Source organism: Triturus cristatus, chromosome 11, assembly GCF_964204655.1.
Source record: "Triturus cristatus chromosome 11, aTriCri1.1, whole genome shotgun sequence".
Lineage (NCBI taxonomy): Eukaryota > Metazoa > Chordata > Amphibia > Caudata > Salamandridae > Triturus > Triturus cristatus.
The window spans coordinates 565,271,591-565,289,420 of record NC_140594.1 but is presented as its reverse complement, the minus strand read 5'-3'; the positions used below and the strand labels follow the sequence as shown (position 1 = coordinate 565,289,420).

The 17,830-nt window shown below is 48.6% G+C and overlaps 1 protein-coding gene across 1 annotated transcript in view; it reads right to left on the bottom strand.

Moving 5' to 3' along the window:
- The window catches only part of XRN1 (5'-3' exoribonuclease 1), a 1,184,094-nt gene that overhangs the window by 868,027 nt on the left and 298,237 nt on the right, over positions 1-17,830 (bottom strand). The window lies entirely within an intron of this gene.

Genomic DNA, 17,830 nt, shown 5'->3' with positions numbered 1-17,830 from the left:
CCACCCTATCAGGCTAGTGGCATGTATCCTGAGATAACAGCCACGGAAGAAAAAGAACTAAATTTACAGACAACCACTAATAGCTTGCCGGCAATAGGATACAGTCAGCTTCCCTGCGATATCAACGCAATATCTGAGCCCCCTCAGCCTCCCACCGACCATTGTATTGCCCAGCCACCACCGGCAGCACCAGCCACCAGCAGTGGCCCAAACTCCCCCATCACAGGACCAGCCCCGAGCATCGCGGGTGGAGGCGCCGAGCCCCCGTCACCTACCACCAACAACGGTCCAACCCTGCACGCCGCAGTACCTGGCCTACTAGGGCCAATAGACGCGCAATTTACATTAAGACTCCTCCCCACGTCCGCCTCTGCCCTCCCCACCGAAGAAAGCGATGAAGATGTAGATAATGCGTCCATCGCGTCATCTATCGCTTCCAACACATCATCGCATCATTCGTCCACTACATCTCCCCACTCACTGTACCTCCGCCAAGACCTCGATGCCCTCCGTGACGCAACTGCTCCGCAAGTCCAGGAGCAGGGAGCCACACTCCAAGACCGCATGCCATTCTGTAATATTGACACCACCGACCAAAAGACCACATTCTCCTCTGTCCAACAGCAGATGGGCAAGGGGCAGCGGCTCCCTCCGGCACCACCCCCAGTCCATTACGACCACTGGAGATCGGCCCCAAACACACACGAAAGCCTAGAATGTAGTCCGACCAAAGACGCCGCCACAGAATTCTTTGGCAACCCAGTGCTGCACCGCCTCGAGCCAGACTCAATACTTCCTTCAATACGACGCAGGTCACTAAAATTGGAACAAATAAATGACAGACTAACGGAGACACTCACCCTGGCCCGCCCCGAACAATATGTGGCTCAAACGCCGCCACGTCCTCCAACCACACAACATGTGCAAAAACATACCACAGCCGTAGAGGTAGATGGGACACTAGGCTGTACTGAACTACAGATCACCGACCCTCCACCCACGGGAACCGCAGACCCCTCCCCAGGAAAGGTGACAACACCTTTGGGGGCCTTTGAGGGCACAAGCTGGAATAACGCAACAGGCCACGACCGCCAGCCCCCCCGCCTGCAGGTAGCAACACCGATGCCCACACTTTCCCCACAAACTACGGCACCTGTGGCGAACCCATTCGCCCCACCATCCGCCACAACCAGGGTACAATCGTCCGGCCAACCACGGGCGGCGACAAATACAAACCCCTTCCACCAAACGGATCAGGGACTGACGAGATCAAGGGATACAGGGGGAAAAAGGAGGCCTAGACTGACAGAAGTAGAGAGACTAAAGGTACTAGGAACGCACGGGCGCCCCAATGACACCTTATATGACTTCCCTGATAATGACTTCCCTGTTACTGACGCCTACATCAGCTATGATGTCACTGGTGCCGCTTCCATGCGCAACACTCGACACAAGAAAGGTAACGGCATGCTCCTCTGTAGCTCACACGCCCTACAAAAGAATAATGGCATGACTCCCAACGAAATAGTAGAAGCAGGAGAGGGTTCAGATTATGCTGTCAACCCTTTCACGGACGACCTGGCTGGCTGGACGGAGTCTCTGGCCCCACAGATGCTCCCCTGGCCCAGAGACGGGTCTTTCGAGCCTCAGCATTTGGCTACAGCCGTAGAATGCATCCTGCAAGGTGCAGGGGGATGAGGATTGGGATTATGCCTACATGCGAGCCAGTCTAAAGATATGGCAGAAATATGCCAGACGGTATGACACCACAAGACCAACGCTTCACGATGCGGGATTTGCTCGCCAAATGCCGCTCTTGTACAAGAGGAAGCAAGACCCCCCCAGTATATCACTGCTGGTCGTTTGCAGAAAGAGAAGCCATTAAAAAGACCCTCCCCCCCCCCTCACGGAGGGTGCAAGCAAATGGATAGTGTCCCTAGAGAAAAATACAACAGGCACAGTACCAGGGATAGGCGATATGAAAAGTTTACTTATTTCCCTGATGGGGAGAGAAGCGGAAGAAATTTTTAAAAGCATAAGTAACGGACTGATAACTATGAACAACACAACATACGACGGAGAACCATTTGACAAAATAAGAGCGGGGGTTTGGACAAAACTGAAACTAAAATACCCCGATGTCCCAGATATTGGGTCTCTCATGTCATTGACAATGCAAGTAAATGAGGACCCGATTACCTTCATCTCTAGGATGAAGGAAAAGTGGCACCAAGAATTAGGCGACTCTTGGAATACCACGGGGGGAACAGCAGACTTTTCTATCACATGGTTAAGAGAGGCCTGCCAGAGGAAGTACAAGAAAAATTAGATGCCGTAGTAGCCATGGAGGCCAAACCATGGCCTGAAATACAAGACCACATCATACATTTTTGCAAAAAGAAGCTAGAACACGAAAAGAATAGACAACTTGCCATAGAAAATGCAGCTGCAAAATTGGTGCAGCAAAAGCTTAACAAAAAACGAGACACCGTAGATACTGTCATGTTGGCCGCTCCAGTCAACCAAATGACAACCGTCGCCACATTTCCTCAGGCAGCTCAAAATGTGCTCACCGCTAATACTCAGTCTATTCCGCAACAGGGGCAGCAACCTGCTGTACAATATGCACAGACACAACAGCCACAAGTACAACAACCGGCCATACAGTATGTGCAAGCGCCGACACATCATACTATGCACCAAGTGCAGCCCCAGCCCCAGTCACTAGTACAGTATGTACAAACACCACAGCAACCCCCAGGGCAAAACATTGCTGCACAACAGCCCTATCATAACGACCAGCAACAATATTACGGTATGAACAGAAATAATACAGGCATGCAAGGCAGAAGTTATGGTATGGGCCAGCAGAGGGCCCAACAGCAGTCAGGACCGACAATTTGCTTCTATTGTAACAAGCACGGCCACATACAAAGAAACTGTCGTACTAAGTCCATGGACCAAATTAGGGGCCAAGCACAGCCGATGCGACAACAGTTCCAACAACAACAGTCATACCCGCAGCAACACCAACTACAGTACACCTACGCCCAACCTGTCCCCCAGCAGAACATGCAGCTGGCACAACTCCAAACGCCAGTAATGGCACAAATTCAGCAGGCACCCCAACAACAACTGGTCCCCGTGCAACAGGCACAAGCTACCTTACATACCCCTATGCTTCAGCAGCAGCAGATACCAACATACCAAGTGATGCCCCAAGGCCCCAGTTCGACACCCTTAGGGGGTATCATAGTCGCGTCTACCCCCAACAATTCGTCCCCACAAGGCACCATCCACCAATACCAACAAGGGGGGTACACTTGTTAGGCCAGCCCACAGACAACCCTTGTGTGCCCAGTTTTGTCATGCACCATGAGCGGTGAAGATGACCCCACCGTCCTGGTCATGATAAACAACGAAACATACAGCTTTCTCATTGACACAGGCGCCACGTACTCCTGCATTACTGGCGGACCTCTGCCCATTTCAAACCAGGTAGCGGACACACAGGGATTCTCTGGGGCAATAGAAAGGGTCCCTTTCACCAAACCAGTGCCCATACAAATAGGAGACCGGGTGTTGGAACAGCCACTGCTGTACTCCCCTCGCTCCCCAGTGAACCTTCTGGGGCGCGACCTCATGACAAAACTAAACAGGTCCATTCACTTCCATGACAATGGAACAATGATTTGCTCGATACCAGGCACCCCCTTGGCAAGGATGATGGCACTCACCGTTGATTCCTCCTTGGCAGCCCACATACGAGCTCGCCCTGTAGACGAGCAAGCATTTTCCACTGCAGTACATATCGTTGTGGCCAACACCCCAGAGCTGCATGACCGCACTGTTCAGCTCCCAAAGGAGTTCCTCTTCCGCCCACAATCCAGGAACGCCCAGATATCAGACAGAAGCATGATTTTAGGCCTACTTGCCCTCCATATTACACGACATATGGGGCGTTCATAGCAGGTGACGACTATATGCGTTCCTGAGCCTGTGTAATATTCATTGAGCCCGGACACCAGGTGAGACATTTCAGACGACCAGCTCTTTAGCGATCCCGATCAGTGCCCCATGACAGAGATTATGTACCAGTATGAGGTGCCCCTCTCGGTGACAGTAGAGAAAAGAACACCCACTGCCCCTCCAAAAAATGATTCAGTACGCGAGGAAGACTTAGCTCAAATTCCGTCACACCTGTGGACTACCGGCCCCAATGATGTAGGTCTCATTCGTTCTGCCGCTCCATTTAAGATAACATTGAAAGTCGGAGCCATACTGCCAAGAATAAAACAGTACCCATTGTCAAAGGAAGCAGAAGAAGGCATAGCTCCCACAATACAGGCCCTGCTTGACCAAGGGGTAATATACCCATGCGTTTCCTGTTGCAACACCTGTCTTTTTCCGGTGCGGAAGGGTAAGACCAACCAATGGCGTTTGGTACATGACCTCCGTCCCGTAAACAACATAGTGATACCTGAGTTTCCCATTGTCCCAGACCCTTCCGTCATCCTGACAAACATTCCCCCGAACGCGAAATATTTCTCCGTAATCGACCTGAAAAATGCGTTTTTCAGCGTCCCCCTTCACCCAGACAGCCAGTACCTATTGGCGTTCTCGTTCAAAGGGGTCCAGATGACATACACCCGTCTAGCTCAGGGGTACTGCGAATCCCCTAGCGTCTTCAACAGGGCTGTCAGAGAAGACCTATCCAACTTCCAATGCGACAGCACCTTGTTGCAGTATGTTGACGACATTTTGCTCTGCAGCACCACGGAACAGCAGTGTAGAGTAGACACCATCGCTCTGCTCCACACCTTAGCCGACAGAGGTTACAAAGTGGATAGGAACAAACTCCAGTACTGCCAAACAGAAGTACACTATCTAGGCCAAATACTGTCAGCCTCAGGGAGACGAGTCACGCCAGATAGAGTTGATGCCATAAATAGAACGCCAGAACCCCAAACTGTAAAAGACATGCAGAAATTCCTTGGACTGGTCAACTATGTCCGACAATGGGTCTTTGACTTCACAACAATAACAGCCCCTTTGCTGAAAGCTGTTAAAGCAGCTGAAGACAGACGCAACAAGATAAACTGGTCCCCAGACATGACAGCCTCTTTCAAACAGCTAAAAGATGAAATAACGAATGCACCAGTGTTGGGTTCACCTGACTACACTAAAGAATTCTACCTGTTCACCCACTGCAATGGTCAGGTCATGACCTCTGTGCTTGCCCAGAAGTACCCTATGGGTCACAAACCCATTGCGTACTTTAGTGGCATGCTGGACTCTGTCATGAGGGGTCATTACCCCTGTGAGCAGGCTCTTGCTGCCGCCGCCTTTGCTGTAGAAAAGAGCACCCCCATAGTCATGGGATCCCCCCTGACACTATACACTGAACACGCCGTATTCGCCATAATTCAAAAAGCCAAGACAACGTTAACAACACAAAGAGTGTCAGGATATGAAGTAATATTGTCATTGCCCTCCCTGAAAGTCGTCAAATGTCACACGGTGAACCCTGCTACATTTTTTGCCCATCCCATTGCAGCCTCAGACGATGACACTCATGACTGCGCCACGTACTCTCCAGATGAGTCAGGAGCAGCAAAAGAGGACCCACTACCAGACAGCACTGTGTATTTCGTTGATGGGTCCTCTACCATCGACCAAGAGACAGGGATCAGGTACACCGGAGCAGCAGTAGTTCGGGCCCAGCAGCACGAGTCCTCTGACTCCCTAGACATTATACAGCAATTAACATTGCCTCCACATTACTCAGCCCAAGCTGCCGAGTTGGTGGCATTAATTGCCGCTTTACAACACGGGGCCGACGACCGCATCACAGTATACTCAGACTCTGCATACGTCACAACTACAACACATTCAAGCATACTGCGCTGGCAAAGGCGCGGATTTCTCAAATCAGACGGAACACCGGTATGTCACAAGCAATTGTTAGAAGAATTGATTGAAGCTCTGACACTTCCAGCTGAGGTAGCTGTTGTCAAGTGTGCTGCACACACCAATGGACAGGACTTTGTCTCCAGAGGGAATGCTCTGGCAGATTGGGCGGCCAAAGCGGCAGCCAGAGGCCCCCCACCTGTAACGTGGCCACATACTCATAACACACCTATCCTCCTTGCCCAAGCACTGACACCGGCAGACAAGGTCTCCACGCATGATGACATACAAGCCCCGATACAACAGACAGACACACACGAAGATAGTTTAGATCCACAGCAACACACAGGCACGACTAACGAGACACTGGACTCTAGGACAACACACAACAATATGACAAGATCGCCCACCTGCACCTCAGGGAAATACAAGAAAGTGCACCACATCGAGAAAGAGTTATGGAAAAAGAGGGGAGTACAGCAGGACCCTGCAGATTTCATTTACAGACAGACCATGTCAGGAAAGCCCGTTATGCCGCGAGCCTTACTGCAGGTGGCACTAGACCAACTCCACCTTCCTGCTCACGTCTCCCGAGATAACATGTCCACTACATTACAGGCAGACTGGTTCATTCCCAACGCCTACGAATTAATACAACTCTTCATTAATAAATGTCTCATCTGCCAACAATACTCACCAAATCCGACTCTCAAAACAGTGACTTCCACCATCCCCAAACCCTCTGGCCCCTTCAAAGAGCTCCATATCGACTATGTCGATATGATTGATCGATGTCAAAACTACCGATACCTCATTGTCGTAGTTTGCCCATTCTCACGCTGGATCGAAGCTGGACCATGCGTCCACTGCGATGCCAAAGCAGCAGCCAAATTCCTACTCCGTGATGTCATCTCCCGCTTCGGGATCCCCGAGGCCATCCGGACAGATAACGGAAGTCACTTTTCAAACGCCATCTTCTCCTCCCTAACCACGATGCTAGGCATCAGACACAAACTGACATCTGCCTACCACCCCCAAAGCAACGGCATTTGTGAACGCCTCAACAGCCTACTCAAGAACAAAATAAGCAAAATCAGCGCCACCATCGGCAAAAAGTGGCTATTCTGCCTCCCGCTTGCCCTCTTCTCACTAAGAAATTCACCTAGTTCGGACCACCACCTCACACCCCACCAACTTGTCACCGGACGATCCATAAATGTAGCTGTCCCCCCCACAAGGCCCAAAACGGATAGTGAATCATCTTCTGAGATTGTTAAAGCTGAGCTTTACGAATTCCTGTGCACACTAACCCGCGCTGCGCAGTTCCTTTCTGTACAGGTATCCAAGAGGAAGGAGAAGGGCCCCTCCGATCCAGAGCTCCCACCAATACGTCCTGGAACCTTGATCTTTATCCGAAAGCACGTCCGGCGCTGGAAAGACCCCAAATTCGAAGGACCTTTCCAAGTGATCGATTCATCCCCAACGGCTGTCCGGATAGCTGAGCGCAAGGCATGGATCCACAGGAAAGACGTCCGGCTCGACCCTGCCCCGCCGCTACAATAGACAATGGACTAACTGAGGAAATAGAAATGGCCAGCGTCCCCCTAAATGAAGGCAGCGGCTGTCCCTCCACTGTGGAGGAAGAAGATGAGGACACTCACGTACTGATCCACGAGTACAGTGGCCGTGAAGCAAAGATATGTATACTGTCTATAGTACTGTTTTGTATTATCATTGGAGTGGCACTGGCTACATTTAATTGGTATATCTTTTTCCTTGCTGTAAGGAGCTATCATGCCGTAAGCAATAGTGGTACAGGAGCATCCACTGAGGCCATGTTACCCACCACCCCAGCAACTGCACCAGCGGTAACACGGAACACAGATATCACGACACATAGCATAGGATTCGCCGGAAACAAGGACACAGCCCAACACCACACGGCAGGCCCCGAACTCCCAGCCTCTAGAGCCAGTAACGTACACACCACTTCACCTCCCGAGCCCCCAATGGTGACACTAGACGACAAAGGGAACACTTGGGATAAGACTGCCAATTTGACGGAAAAACGAGCAGCCCATGGACACCCGTCACGCCGTCACAGAGCCCGCAGATTCGCCCCCATCTCCCCATATATAGGGAAATCAAAACACCGGGTCATCCATGGTCTCCCTATCGACCAGAGACACAAGCCTAAGGGAATGCCATTTAAAACGTTCCAAAACCTCGTGACAATACAGGAAGGCCTAGGGCCTATGCTCAGCCTACCCCAATCCATAAGAGAACATTCAGTACACTCCTCCCTGGAAGAAAATTCATGGTACAGGGACATGACAGCCATAGGGAAAAGGATCTCAAACGAGTCCTGCTATGTGTGTTCATATGTCCCCCATGCAGTTGGTGCAGACAGACTAGTTTTCCCTAAAGAAGTCCCACCACAAACAGTGATGTGCTTGCTACATCTGTACCTTTGCCGCATCGATGGGTTAGTACAGATAGTAGGAGGGGCTAAAATAGTGCTTGGAATTGTAAACACATCGGAATGGGACAACAACAAAGTGATATTCAAGGTCACTTCTGACAAAGGGGACATAGAGCGGATGATACAAGCGAAGTACAAGAGAAATAGACCCAATATGGATCAGCGAGCAAAGATGTATAGGCAAGCACATTACATTTCAATATCAACACCCTATGCGGACTGTGACACACAACTACGCCTCCATCGCCACACCCACCCGGGGGGGGGGTCCCGGGCCCAGACTGTCCATGCCAGAACAGAACGATCCTGGAAGTACAAGCCCGAGTATATTACAACAATGAGTGGAGCGATCCTGACCACATATACTGTAAAGCAGCATCCCTGGGCCCCCCATGGTCTGGCGAAACAGAGTGGGAGGAAGATATTGATTGGGATGTAGAAGATGACTGTGCACAAATTTGGAAGGAGGCAGGGAGCAGATACACCTGGGGTGGGGACAGACTGTACAAACGTAAAAAAGCATTTAAACTTAAAAATCCTTCTCTTTGCTTCATAGGCAATGGCTCCGTCTCTGTTGGGCGTAACACAGACTGTAACTCTACAATATTCAATTTCGATATGCAGTACGGCACCTCCACCCTGATGGACTACTATTGGGCCTGCGGTGAACACCTGTACCTTCAACTTCCTCCTCAGTGGCTCGGACTGTGCTCATTGGTGACTCTGCATGAGATACATCTGGTGGTACCAGCATCAAACGTCTCCCACATACTATCACATCCAATGACAGGTGATGTTACATTCCTGCACCGCCACAGGAGAGCAGCTGAATATTTCGCAACAGAGACACATCGTAACGTTCCCCAAGAATTCCGCCTCTTCAACGAGGCCCAACTATTCTTTGGAGGAGCATTTCCCTTATTTCAAACAAAGGCGAATGCCCGCTGGCTGGAAGTAACCCGGTATGAGGTCATGAAGGCCATCAACAGTACTAGGGATGGGCTCAATGCAATTAGGGAAGAGCTACGTCCCCTCAGACAAATGGTCTTGGAGCACCGTTACTACCTGGACATGCTGACCGCCAAAGAGGGTGGTCTGTGCCACAAAATAGGGAAGGCATGCTGCACGTTCATACCAGGAAACGACGAGGACAACGGATCAATTGCAAGGGCCATTGAGGAGTTGACGAACTTGGGAAAGGAGATGCTTGACGAAGGAGGTGCCCCTGCGGACATTATCCCAGTGAACTGGTTTGACTTTGACTGGATGCCATCCTGGCTAACAGCCATACTGAAACTAGTAATACCTATAGTTGGAGTTATGTTGGTTCTGTGTTGCGCCTTTCAGATAGGGAGTCATTGTATTAGAAAATTGAGCACAAAGGCTGTAGGGATAAATTACGCTAGCACAGGGATATACCAGGCACCAAAATATGAAGATATGGATAGGCCTCCTGGGGATGGGTCTGGAGTACAGGTACCAATGATCGAGTTACCCCCCATCGCCTCACGCCATGGTGTGCCTACGGCACCTCCGCTCCCACCAGCCAGAAATACATATAACAATACATCTGCTGCTGTTCGGTATGAGTGTCTGATCAGTGAGCCAGCCCCAGGCTATACGCAGTGGAGTACCGAGACTGATGAAGGAGCGGCCAGGCAGCAAGGGCAACTCCCCGGTAACATTGAATGCTATGTCAACGACACCCCATGGACTTCGCCGGTAGCCGAGAGACCTCTGCTAGCCAGCAGATATTCAGTTAGGAATGTGTTCATGGTGAATGAACAAGAGGAGGGAGATGATGGAGGGTCTCGAGCCACCATTTAATAAACTTAAATGCCATCCCCTAACCTACCCTGACAAGATGCAGTATAGATGTCAGGCCTCTGCTCCCCGACACGAAACCTGAAAACATGCTCAGCTACCATATTCCCACTGAGCGTAGTAAATACACGGAGGGGTCCATAGAACCTGTAAACCCAACGTACATAAGCCCAAATAGAAGGCCCAAGGCCCAAAGCCCACAACCCCATGATATCAGTATGTAACCTTCAGAAGCTACTAGGCCCAGAGTTTCCAGAGCTTGCATTTCAGTTGCACCAGAAAACACGAGAAAGCCCCAGCCATCAGAAAAACACAGTAATTTTCCACAGTTACAAGGCCATTGCGCATCCACACGTAGGCAGAAAGCCAGCTGGTACAAGTTGACACATTGTTTATCATCACTGAAACCCTATTCTCGAAAGTTAGCTTGCTCAAGATAAACCGCAATGTCTGATGAAAACTGCACCTGCCTTGTGGCCTTTGATCACATGCATTCTGTAGAAAATATACATGATCACAACAGTTTCTTTGTTTATACGTTGCGGTCAGGCATGACCTACCAACCGTTGTGCCACCTGGCCACCTAACCCCACCCACGGTCTTAGAACACATGCGGTTGACCCTTTCCTGTATCCTGGAACACATGCGGTCAAGCCACCTGTTGGCAACTGCGTCAGAAAGTACGTCAGGCCCACCCCTGGTTCCCCATATCGAGGTATTTAAGATCCAACACGACAGTTGGAAGGTACAACTTTTCTGTGCTGTCCACAGGCCTGTTCTCCAGCCGGCTGCCTATCTGATTTGGGACCTTACAGCCTAATTCAGGTAGTACATCCCCCATTTGGGGATTTTCCCTTATCTCTTAAAGATATCCTTCTTAGCTCTGTATTTTTGATCCACACCCATTCCCTTGCATTTCAGCTTTTAGAAACTAAGTTTTAGAGGATTATTTGTCTTAAATTGAGGTTGCCTCTGGGCACTATGTTTCCCTAGGATAGCTTCTGCTTCCATTTAAGTGTCTCAAAATGTATTTTCAAGGTCTTAGCCGTAGCAACCGTAGCCACTCTGAAATGTTTTAGCTCCCTAGATCTTTATTCACAGACATAGCTTTATTTCAAACGATTATCTGCAAAAAGGAATGCATTGCATGAGCATCTAAACCTGCTGAGGGTTTAAATACGCCATATCATTAATCATGAAGGGATCTCCAACCGATCCATCTTATCATCTATCTTTAGTCAGTATATTGCTTAAAGATATGTGCTTATGAGATTTAAATGCTTTCCCTGGCAGAGTGAAGCCAGGCTTTTGCTGAAGGTTTAGTCTGTGTAACGTGAATCCTCTTTCTAGCATGCTGAGTTAATTAAATAAAATGTGCCACTCCAAAATAAATTCCACGGCGTCATCTCACTTCTTTGTTCCTCATTTCAGTAACTGTCGAGTTGGTGCCTGTGATCACCCACGGAAGGTATTTCGCATTCTTGAGGGCTCAGGGACCACACCCTTGGGGTTCTGATCTAAGATCTCCCTTTCTCAGTTCCGCTAGCGCGGATATTGGTGCGGTATATGTAGAGCTTAGTGACCAAGGGGAGGGGCTTGGAAGAGGACCCAGCTGCGCCGCTGCTTCTCCAGGCGCTGTGGGAGCTGGTCCTCGCAGTCCCGCCCTCCTCGATGTACTGGTCGCAATCCGGCGTGGAGCAAGGTATGGGGTGAATCAGGGCACAGAGGAATTAAGTGTCCACACCAATTTATAGGCACGAGCGGCTCCCGCGAAGCGGGGGCCGCTGCTTCGTTAGTAAGGGGAGGGGCTTGGAAGAGGACCCAGCTGCGCCGCTGCTTCTCCAGGCGCTGTGGGAGCTGGTCCTCGCAGTCCCACCCTCCTCGATGTACTGGTCGCAATCCGGCGTGGAGCAAGGTATAGGGTGAATCAGGGCACAGAGGAATCAAGTGTCCACACCAATTTATAGGCGCGAGCGGCTCCCGCGAAGCGGGGGCCGCGAGCCGCTGCTTCGTTAGTAAGGGGAGGGGCTTGGAAGAGGACCCAGCTGCGCCGCTGCTTCTCCAGGCGCTGTGGGAGCTGGTCCTCGCAGTTCCGCCCTCCTCGATGTACTGGTCGCAATCCGGCGTGGAGCAAGGTATGGGGTGAATCAGGGCACAGAGGAATCAAGTGTCCACACCAATTTATAGGCGCGAGCGGCTCCCGCGAAGCGGGGGCCGCGAGCCGCTGCTTCGTTAGTAAGGGGAGGGGCTTGGAAGAGGACCCAGCTGCGCCGCTGCTTCTCCAGGCGCTGTGGGAGCTGGTCCTCGCAGTCCCGCCCTCCTCGATGTACTGGTCGCAATCCGGCGTGGAGCAAGGTATGGGGTGAATCAGGGCACAGAGGAATCAAGTGTCCACACCAATTTATAGGCGCGAGCGGCTCCCGCGAAGCGGGGGCCGCGAGCCGCTGCTTCGTTATTAAGGGGAGGGGCTTGGAAGAGGACCCAGCTGCGCCGCTGCTTCTCCAGGCGCTGTGGGAGCTGGTCCTCGCAGTCCCGCCCTCCTCGATGTACTGGTCGCAATCCGGCGTGGAGCAAGGTATGGGGTGAATCAGGGCACAGAGGAATCAAGTGTCCACACCAATTTATAGGCGCGAGCGGCTCCCATTTTTGGGTGCATCCCCTGCCGTCATAAATCACCCTCTCTGCCTGCATACACCAGTCCATGTCCGATTCCCACTTCCCAAACCTCAACTTCGTCACTCCATTCCAAGTTCTGGCTATGTTGCGTTTTGCTACCATATCGCCCAGGGAAACCCATAGGGGCCTACAAGCTTTTGCAGCCTTGTGGTCATGAGGCTAAAGGTGAGTGACTATGGTTGTTTACATGATTTGCTTTCTAACACTCTGCACAGCACTGATAGAACTGTGATTGAGCAATGACTGAGCAACAGAGAGGGAAGTCGGGGGTCTAAAAGGATTTGGAGGGGTGGACGGAATGCAGGTGTGCAAGGCAAACAGCAAGGGCAAGTAGCGAGGCCTACGACTGTGCTGCCAAGACATTAGGATGTCCAAAGTCACTACCACTTCAGTTACTGTGGTTGGAGGACCCCTTTTCCTGTGAATTCTTCTAGTACGTCCATTTTTGTGACCTTGAGGAGGCCCATCATCAGCTTTCCCTGTTCAGATCTCCTGTCTCATGTTAAGGTGTCTTGATCAGTGTCTACTCTTCAGGCCACAGGTCAGCTTTCCAGGACACAAGGCAGGTTACTCTGAAGCAAGGCAAGCATCAGGTGTCATGGTGTTCCTGCTACCTACTCCTAGGTTGTTTAAAAAAAAAAAATTAAACATCCATGCTGCTCACCATATAAAAGTTGAGCAGTGGCTATCTCTGTGGGGTTTTGCTGTACAGACATGGGCAATTATTGGAAGGAATACTTATATAGTTCAATGATTACACACCGAGGCAGAAATATGCTTCAGTTTAGTATCCATGCAATGACATTTAATGGAGCCCACTAAACATGTACGGAGTGAACAAACCATAAGTGAGCCCATATTAATTTAGCAAAAATATATGTATAATGTTGTATGAATATGCACTACTACAAAGGATACGTAGTCCGACAGGACAGCTGTGCACTGCCTAGCTCCTTGTAGTACACTGTCATCTACTTACTAAGATTGAAATGAATCAATGGCAGAATGGGTGCAGATAGGAACTGTGAAAGATTATTGGTAATAATTGCTAACAATATGATTTTGAATAAAGCAAGCAGAGTATAATAAAACCACTGCACTGCTTCTGGATAATGGATAATACTCTGGCACCATTGACATAACTCCATGACTCAGTCTTGAAAAGTTAAGAGCCTTGTATAATATTGTGAGGCGCTTTAAAAAACAAAACAAAAAAAACTTAGTATTAGGATGTGTTTCAGGATTTCGGAGATTCAGAGTTTTACTTTTTAGGGCTAGGTGCACATCACAGCAGTCACCTGACCAGAGGTGATCAACAGAAAAAGAGCCATAAGAAGCACATCTAAGAGAGGGGCTTAGTCTAGGCCCACATGCTTGGTAACTTGAGCACAATATAGGATTGGGCAGAAGGCGTGGGCTGCCATTGAGAAACAGTGCTTGCTGTACTTCTGTTGGATCCTGAGGGGAGTTCAGTTACTTAAAAATCACAATCATGTGGCAGTCTGCAATGGGAAGATTTCTTTACTATGTGGTAATAGTATTGGCTAATAATATTCCTCAAGCATCATGACACGCTCAATGTGTGCATTAACTACACTGTGGATCATGTTTTTATTGATAGGCTAATCCTATTGACGAATAGAGGCTTTCATTAAGGATGTTACCGGATTCAAAATGGCTGTGTCATTCACATTAACACTGCAAAGGCGTCACTGTAGTTTTTTTTTGCTCTGCCGTCCCAGTACTCCGACGGACATGTCTGTTGCTGGAGCCCCAAAATGATTCATGTTGATTGAAGGAAAGTAGGATATACTTTCATGGTCACCCCACTTTTTGCTTGGTCTCAGTATGTTTTTAGGTCCCGCCTAGGCAGCGCGCATGCGCTGCTCTAGGAGGGCCATTAGCCATCAGTCTTCACTTTTGAAGCACTGCACTCGTGCTTGTGGCGGCATCCACCTTGCGGGAGCGAGCAGCGGTGCGGCCATGTTAATTACAAACATATGTCCGCTGCCTGCTCCAGCAAGGTGGATGCGCCACGAGTGCAGTGCTTCAAAAGTGAAGACCGCTGATTGCGATGCTGCTTGCGTGTGGCATCACTTGTTAGGTTTCCTTCCTCATTATCGGGAACGCCAACCTCAGTGCTACCGTGTCCACAAAACTCTTTCCAAGCCCCGCCCCTCATTGATAGGAGTGTCAATCTTCCAGTGGAATAAACAGAGCAGAAGCTCGCCGAGCCAAGCTGTTTTTTTTTAAGCGATGTGCTATGCGTTTTAAACCAGCACTTGTTTTAATAGCAACTATATGCCAAAATTGCCATTAGGTGCTTGTTCGATGAATCGTTCTTTTCTTTACATGAGTACCGAATTACGATACACCAGGTCAGTTTAATTTATTTATACATTTTAAAATACAGCTTAGTTCTAACTCAGCTGAAATGCAACAGTCACAACTAATCATTGAAGTGAGCCTATTGTAATGTTCCTCCGATTTCATTTGCCAAACCCTCCTCTCTTGTAACAAGTCATTGGCCCAACACACCCATCCAACCTGCCCCCTTTCACAATTTTTTTTAATGTAGTGCAAAATCAGTTCAACGGCATTGGAGCAGCTTGCATGAGTACCGGATTACATTACACAATGCCACTTTCATTTATCTATTTATTTCATAGTACTTCCGAAGACCATGTTGGTAAGGAAAGTGCTTCTCTTATCTGTATGTAACTTGGATTTCAGTGCCCTCAACAATAAACCCATGTAGGTTCCAGAAGGGGAACCAGGAAAAAAAAATACAGCTGTGTTCTTCCTCATCTGAAACGCGACAGCCACAAATAATGATTAAAGTGACCCTTTAATTTAGTTTTTCGAATTTCATTTGCCAAACCCTCCTTTCGTGAAAAGCAAGGGCAGCTAAAACACATTTTTGGAAAACTTTTAGATGACCATTCACAGAAAACATCCTTATGGCTACCACCTCGTGTAACTCAGCTCAGAATGCCCGCCCCCCCCTTGCCTTTATTAAAGGGGCTGTAAAATGCGGACATTCCTCAGCCCTCTGCTTCAAAGGAGACTCTGGGGGCGCTCCTGGGCCAATTAACACCTCAAGCAAAGACGCGGGGGTGTCATGCTCAACATTCCTTCTTAGTTAAAGGACACATAGCTTTTCTAACCTCAAGGAAAAGATAACCCTAGCACTTTTTATTAATTCCCACCACTAATTTGGTTTAATATGAAAATGTTTGCGGTATTCCTCTGTACTAAAATTGTATTTTTCTTGTTCAGATTTGATGTCCTGCGGAACTAGGTTGAAACAGCAGTTGAATTTTAGCAAGGACATTTTTATTGTAGCTTTGGCATCTGATAAAAAAATAGTATTTGTAAGCTTGTGTAGTCTGTACAATTTTTTAATGTAATGAAATTAATCGCCTTTGTGTCATTTAAGGTATCAACTTGATGTTTGCTTTATACAGGACAATAAAATATGGGTAGTTTGCTACAAAACTATATTTGTTCCTTGTTTTATTTGTAATTGGTCAGAAGCATTGTACTTCGTTTATGTTTCAACTACACAAATGTTAAAATGTTTATAATTGCATGTGTTTGTTTTGTTTAATATAGTCCTCTAAAGCCTTCAAAGTTATCCTTTCGCAGACATGGGTACAACAGCATGGGTGCCACTATACTATTTATCTTATGACCCTGTACTTTACCTCTCGAAAGTTTATTATTTTTCCTGTCTGCTATTTGTACAAAACGTCTGTTTCCTGAAGCGTTCTCTAACCCATATGTCCTGTCGGCGCTAGATAAAACTGCCAATGAATAATTAAATGGCTAACTACATGACATGTGTATCAATACTTAACTTTTATTCCCACATTTACTTTCGTAGGAACTATGTAAAAAGTTTCCATCTGTTTTGCCTGTAAAATAGGCTTGTTCCTGAAAAGTATGATATGGAGGTTGTATTATTTCCTGTCACGTGACATCCCGTGACGTCATTTTGCGTTGGCTATGCCAATTCATTCCCCATTTATGTTGTAAGATGTGTGCCCTAGTGCATAGTATTTATTTGCTCAGGGCCTCGTTGGTCCGTCTGATAGTTCTGCCCTGGTGTGCGTCAGAGGGTATTTGGGGCAGTCACTTCTCTGCCCCTTCGTTCTTGGCTGTGACGCATGCTGTTTGCCTGGCTGCTATCCAAAGCATCTGCGTGGGCCACCAACCCTTGAAGATAGAATAGCCTTGCACGACCCTCACTTGTAAGAGTTGCCTTATTATTATAATGAATGAATCGCATGGTCCAAGAGGCCTATCCTGTGTGCTGTCTTACAGTGAGCTAGGACATGCACTCCTGCTGTGAGGGCTAGTCTCGCTGATTCACGGAGTGCTGAGACCTGTGTTTGAAGTGTCTCTAACACTTTGGCTGGCTCTAGGGCAGGAGTTTCTGATCTATATTTTAATCTTGTTAAATCATGATATTTGCTTGAATGATAGGTTGTTGACGTAATACACCCATTCCAGGTAGCTGTAAATAGGGGGACATATATTTTTTTAATAGTCCAAGTGGGTAAGCATTTTCAGTGCTTGGCAGGGCTTTAAGTCGGGTGAAAAACTGGGGGGGGGGGGGGAAGTCTCCCAAAGGGGCGTGGCTGATTTAATCAAGGGCATGGCTTAAAAACACCTAAGCTAAAAATCTGTGCTTAGCATAGTTCTCCAGGCTATGTAAGTGCGGTCAGCCATTTTAATACATACAGTGGACATCAGTCATTACAAGATGTCTAACTATATAGTGGCTGCAACGAATCGGTCATGTTTAGTATCAAACATGTTGGAATCATACACCAACACAGATTACAGTGTTGGAAGTATGATCCCATATACTGGGGGTCTCCCTTGGGGTACCCCCTGTACAACCAGTGACAGCCAAACGTCCAAAGAGTGACC